Raw genomic sequence first — 6,473 nt, 5'->3', positions numbered from 1 at the left:
CCTTAAATCTTTGAATGTTGACCTAAAAGGTTGGTTTCAGGAAGTATTCCATCTACAAGGTCCTCAAACATCCACCTTAAAGGAACATTCCACCAAAAATCCTTGGACATGCACCTAAAATGTTGATTTAACCGAGTATTCCATCCAAAATCCTGAAAGAGACCTGAGGGGCTGGTTAAAAGGAATATTCCACCTAAAACCCCAAATATAGACCCGAAAGGGCGGTTTAGAAAAAATCCTTCAATGTAGACCAAAAAATCTTGGTGTATAGAAGTATTCCACCTTAAATGTAGACCTAAAGGATGATTTGGAGTAATATTGTACTCTAAAATCTTCCAATCTAGACCTAAAAGGTTGATCTGATGGTATATTCTACACCCACAGACAAGAGGCCGGCTGGGTCGAGGCTCGGCGGCGTCCTCAGACCCACGAGTCGGGGAGTCGGTGAACTTGTTGGTCTGGTTTGAAGGCCTGCGTGTGGTCCAGTAGAAGTCCACGTAGTCGGTGTTGGCTTTGAACACAGCGACTGGCCTCCATCAGGTGGACCGGCTCGTCCTCGTAGGGCTCCTCCTGTAGCCTTGAGGGGACCACAGGAACATTCAGTAGCTGTTGGAGTTCTTCCTGTCAGGCTCGTGGTAGAACAACTCTGAAGTATCTTGTACTTGTCTTATCTGGAACAATCCAACAGTCTAAACTGTTAACAGCAGTGTAAAGAAGCAAACACACAGACATAGATTAGGACTCACACTAGATTTATTTTAGAAAACAAATCAACTTAGAGGCATTTTTTCACACGTGGCTGAATAGGAGGCCGTCCAATCAGATTCAAGGTCTTCACTCTAGGTTGTTTGTTCGGTGAGACTCTTGGACCTCCATCAGCTGACGTGGATGTTTGATGGTCTTCCTCTCTAGTGCCAGATGATTCATCCCTGAATTCAGCAGCTACAGACTGAAATGAAGCTCATGCTGCCGTTATTGAACTCCTGTTCCAGATCAAATGTTCAGAGCTCACCTTGAATGCATGCCGTCTGCTGTCTGATAGTTTTTCTCATTGTTGTCTTCAATAAAGTCTTTTTCCTCATGTCAGGATGTGGTGAGACTCTTTCTCAGTCTCTGCAGACGTCCCTCATTGTGCATCTCCAGAAAAGAAACAGAAAAACTGATCACTGCTTCAGCATCACAAACGCTCTCCAGCATTGAGAGTGTTTTAGGAATTCATTCATTGTGTTGTGAACTTTGAAGGAGCAGAAACTTTACAGCTGCCAAAGATATGAGCTCCAATTCTGGATGTTTTAGGAAATGAAGTTCATCAAATGAACACTTGATTTTTGCTGATAACGCTCATTAAATTACTGAAGAAATCTAACATTAAAACCTGTAAACTCTCAGGCAGCTTTTGTTAAAGTTTGTCTATAATTCTATCATCATCTTCTGGAACCAGGACTCTGCAGAAGTTCCTTCAAACAGATACTTGTGTGTTTCTATTTAAGGCCTCAGGTTTGAACGTACAGCAGAGGATTAGAAAGGAGTTATTTTAATGTTTAAATCAGTCCAGTAAATGTTTGGCGTGAAAATTATTAAAATTTAGATTTAGATAGATTTGTGTCAAATAATATTGTAGAGTCTCACTTAAATATATCCAAATGAGTTCAGTGTATTTACATTTTATAGAATATTTGATTTCTTAATCTCAATACTGTAGGATCTGACCCTAAATATTATAATAATGATGTCAATTTAAATAATATTGAAGTGCAGAGTCATAAACTTTAGTCAGCTAAACTTACATAATAAATATCACTGTACAATCTTAACCTGAACATTCATATTATTGAGATAAATTTACATAAATCATGATATTCTAGAGTCTTAACTGGAATATTTCTAACATTAATCTTTTTGTATTGTGCTGATAAACAACAATAACCCGACTTTGAGATAATATTTGTTGTCTGTGATTGAGACTAAATTCCTCCACATTCTGGAACTGGACTGAATTTCCCAAAATGGAAACATGGACAGAATTTAACACTCATGTATCCATGGCAACGCTAACGTTTCTGCTTCTTACCTAAGTTCACAACACAAGTAAAGATTTTAATGTAAAACTTCAGGGATGACTGCTGATCATCAGTATTCTGATCAATACTTCATGATCAATATCAGGACAGATGTTACAACTCCAGCTGTTACATTAGACTGCAGTTATTCACAGAGAAATTAAAACATCACATTCCTCATAAAAACTAGATGGGACTTTTATTAAATAAAGTGTTGGTGAATAAACAGTGTAAAAAGTGCAAAGCAGCTCCATTAAATCAGGAGATGTGAGACTTCCACAGCATGGATCACCATCTGCTGTGTTGATTCATAGCTGAATGTCAGAATGAACTGAGATAGAAAAGCTGCTTTGAGCTGCAATATTACGGTCTGACAATCCAACACCATCACAGTTTTCATCTGGTTGTTTTGCTCCAACATGCTGTGAAGTTCAGTTTTTACCTGAATCAATACAGAGATTCTATTTCCAACTAAGACTGGAATAAAAATTAGAATGTTATGAGGTTATTAATGCAACTAAATCCTTTCAGATGGAAGGATTTACTTCTAAGTTCTAATTCAACTTTCAGTTGGAGCACATTGCATTCACAAAGAAAAACAGCGATACCTTCATAGCAACATTTAATAAACCTAAAGCTTCCCTGTTGGCTCATTGGTGGAGTTTGTTACTGAGCATCTGAACCTTAAATCCAGTGAGACGACCATCTTCAGTCGAGGCCAGTCAGAGAACTTCAAGACCTTCCATCAGCTGGACCAGATGTGGCATCATCTCCCTCTGAACATCTGGATGACAGGAGAAAAGACAGAAATCAAACACAGATCACAGAAATACAATTTATTCACTTTCATCATTTTATAAAAGTAGCATGAACTTTATTAAAACTTAACAACATCAGTAATGAAAGTAAATGTTTTTATCTTGTGTTGAAGCTAAATTTAAAGTCAATTTTAATGACAGTTTATCCTGAGAGGAGTGAGAATGGAGCTTTTCTTTCCTTTTAAGAATATTCCCTCAAAATATTCTGTTTATTATTGGTTTTAGAAGCATTTTTCTTTACTTATTTTTAGATACCTCAGACTGATGCACTTTGCTGGTTTGCAGATAATTTCATGTACAATGACAATAAAGATCTTCTATTCTAACATATTTTGCTAAAACAAGAACTGCAAACCTTCTCAACCATCTCTCAGGCTGCAAAATTCCAACTGTGACAAAGAATTATCTGATATATTTATAATTATAATCTTTACTGAACCAGCCCTGGAATTAATAAAAATCTGTATATGGATATGATTTTCTCTGATGGAACCACTTTGGAAGCCATAGTAATTATTAACTATCCTTTGAAGGGAAAGATTAGGTCTTCTTCAGGTGGATAAAAAAAATGCTCTCCCTTAAAAAAAAAACCCAAAACTGCATACAATAAAGTAAATCTCTTCTGCACTGCACACATACTACACTTTTGCATAACTCTGGATGTCAGAGTAAAGGCAGACAGATCCACCGATCAGCCACAACATTCTGACCACTGACAGCTGAAGAGAACAACATCCATCATCTTGTTCTAATGCAACGTTCTGCTGGGAAACCTTGACATTCATGTGGATGTTTGACATGTACCACCGCCTAAACACTGCAGGACAAACAACCCCCTAGTCTCCATGGCAACAGCAGTCCTTGATGCCAGCTGCCACCCTCAGCAGGAAGAACTAAAACTGCTCAGGAGTGGTCTGAGGAACACGACAGAGCTAAGCTGTTCACCTGGGTTCCACACTCCCCACATCCAGATCTGATGGAGCATCTGTGGGATGGTCCAGGATCAGCCTGGTCTAGGTAGGACCCACCCTGCAACCCACAGGATCCACAGAATCCACAGGACATCCCCAGAGGTTCTGATGAACCACTGGGTCAGAGGAGTTTTAGCAGCATAAAGGGACCAACACAGTATTAGTCAGGTGGTCAGAATGTAACACTGTTATATTGTCATGCTGATTATATGATCAGTAAATGTTACCATCAATTATAACGTCCACATTGATCAGGAAAAAAACAAACTATCAGTTCATTCAGAAACTGTGGGGTTAAACCTAAAAACACAGACCTCAACAGCAGTTTGTTTCAAAGCAGAACACCAGCTGGTTTTCACTAAAGAAGCTTTCAGAGCAACAATTAAATGACAGTTTTGTTCTCATTAAGTTCAGAGTCAGCCAAAATAACGTACACACATCAGGAAAAGAAAAACTTTTATAAATATTTCATTTGTATAAGTACTTCTACACATATAGATTCCTCTTTCCAAGTTTGATCAAATCACGATAACTGTGTCCTGTTGTACGATGTTTTCCCAACAGATGGCGCTACCCTCATGAATGGAGCATCAACAAGTGACGTCTACAACACAACAGAAATGTCTGGAAGCCAGTGGCCATCACTTTGAGCACCTCTTGTAATTGTTGAGACCAAAGATAACTTTTATTAATCTCGTGATGTCTGAATAAATTTGGTATTGAAATATTTATGCAAGTTTTTCTTTTCCTGATGTGTGTAAACATTATTTTGGCTGACTCTGTATAATGGGTTTCTGACAGGTCACCAGGCAACATCTTTTTATAATAATGACAAACATACCTGCATTCTACAGGAGTGATTTTCCTCATGTGCAGGTAAAGATGTGTGAGGAGCTTAGAGATGACAGGAGCAGGAGTCATCCTCACTAATTCAGCTTCCACCTAGAAACAGAAAGACCACAAACACACATACTGATATACTCTCAAACGTTCAACCTCACAGCCTCAAAATATCTGTTTAGGAAGTGTTGTGTTTCTAAATTCTGCTGAAAGCATTGACAGACATTCTCTTACAAGGTTGTGTAAAAAGCAGCCTGTCCTCTGAGCTACTGAGAAATTTTCCTGAACAAAGTTTCTACGTGTAAATTGGCTCAACTAAAACTAAAGCCTCAGTCAGAGATAACAGGTATCACAAATTATAAACAACTTTCTTTGTTAACTCAGATTTTCTGCTTCAACCTCACATAAAAAGGGGAGTTTACCTCGTCAGGTGACTGAAAATGAACGGCTTGTGCAGTTCTAGATCCAAAAGTAGGATGTTTCAACTCATGTTTTACTACAAATAAATGCAATAATAAATAAATACAATGGCTGGCTGTTAGTTTATTCACTATTAATGTCACTTTATATACTGGATTGAACTTGAGCAGTGGAAGAGAGAAGGAATTTAATGAAATTATGGAGATTCAGAGAGGTAATGTTGCGCAATGTTAAGTTAAGCGCGGTTTTATTCAAAGCAGCTGAATGTTAAACTTCAGTGCAGCTCAACGGGTTTCAGTTAACCTTAAAGTAAAATAACTTTTTTTAAAAGCTAAAATACACAGCAGAGAAATACAGGTTGAGAAGGTCATTCTACTAAGGACGGACAGCTGCTGCAGCAACTAACACAGGTGTTCAGCGGTAAGTTAGCCACCTGTGTTAATTAGCCCGCTAGCTAACTTAGCCGCTTAGCTAGCTAACGCGTCCGGACCAACCGCTCAAACACGACAAAACACAACTCTTCACAAGTCGCTGACTTAACGTACAACAAAACAACGCTACAGGTTATAAGTATTTATCTTCTTACCGTGTTTTACTCCAAAAACAAGATCAACAGCAGCCAGAGATGCTACCAGACGTGCCTGACCATAGATATACATAGACTAGATCCGCTAGCGCGCTGTCTTCTATATTATCTATGGTCTGACCAATCACTTCTCTCTGGCTCCGCCCTCTGAGAATCTTGTTGTCGTTTGGCTCCACACTTACTGATGACCACTTCCGGTCTCAGAAAATAAAAAAACTGACCTTTTTTCGTTTCTGTCTCTTATTGATTTTATTTTTTTGTTATTCCAAATATAAAATGAAAATCAAAGCATTTTTAAAATTTCGTATATCCCTTTTTGATCATGAAAAGGAAAAACGCCTTGTATTTCAATTTTAATTTTTGTATTTTAAAACGAAAATCAAACAACCACTCGTTTTTGGTTTTTCAATACCCGTTTCAGATTGGAAAATCCAATTACCAGATAAATACACGGATTGGGACCCCCATAAGTCTACATTATTTTATTATTACTGTATTTTAATCAGAAAAATATTAATTTTATTAGCTATGTCTGTGTTGTTAAATCACAAACATATTACTAAAATCACGAGGAAAAAAATATTAATTAAAGATAAAAATGAAAGGCTAAAACTGCAAATAATATCTGAAATTCAGAATTTTATAAATAATAATTCATTCTTTTGCAATGTTTGACCATAAAATGACACTATTTTTTTTTTTTACTGTATTTTAATCAGCAAAAATTACAATTACTTTAAGATATTTGCTGGTATATGAAAGAAAAAATAACTGTATT

At 37.3% G+C, this 6,473-nt stretch overlaps 1 long non-coding RNA gene across 1 annotated transcript; it reads right to left on the bottom strand.

Moving 5' to 3' along the window:
* Positions 1 to 2,240: 2,240 nt before the first annotated feature.
* LOC129348692 (uncharacterized) lies at positions 2,241 to 5,802 on the bottom strand. Its single transcript, XR_008601334.1, has 4 exons — positions 5,696 to 5,802; positions 4,691 to 4,791; positions 3,824 to 3,965; positions 2,241 to 2,844 (listed from the first exon to the last, which is right to left on the bottom strand). It is a non-coding gene; the product is annotated as an uncharacterized LOC129348692 (long non-coding RNA).
* Positions 5,803 to 6,473: the final 671 nt, after the last annotated feature.

Source organism: Amphiprion ocellaris, chromosome 4, assembly GCF_022539595.1.
Source record: "Amphiprion ocellaris isolate individual 3 ecotype Okinawa chromosome 4, ASM2253959v1, whole genome shotgun sequence".
NCBI classification, from domain to species: Eukaryota; Metazoa; Chordata; class Actinopteri; family Pomacentridae; genus Amphiprion; species Amphiprion ocellaris.
Note: the sequence above shows the minus strand (reverse complement) of the source record. Positions and strands in the feature narration are given on the sequence as shown.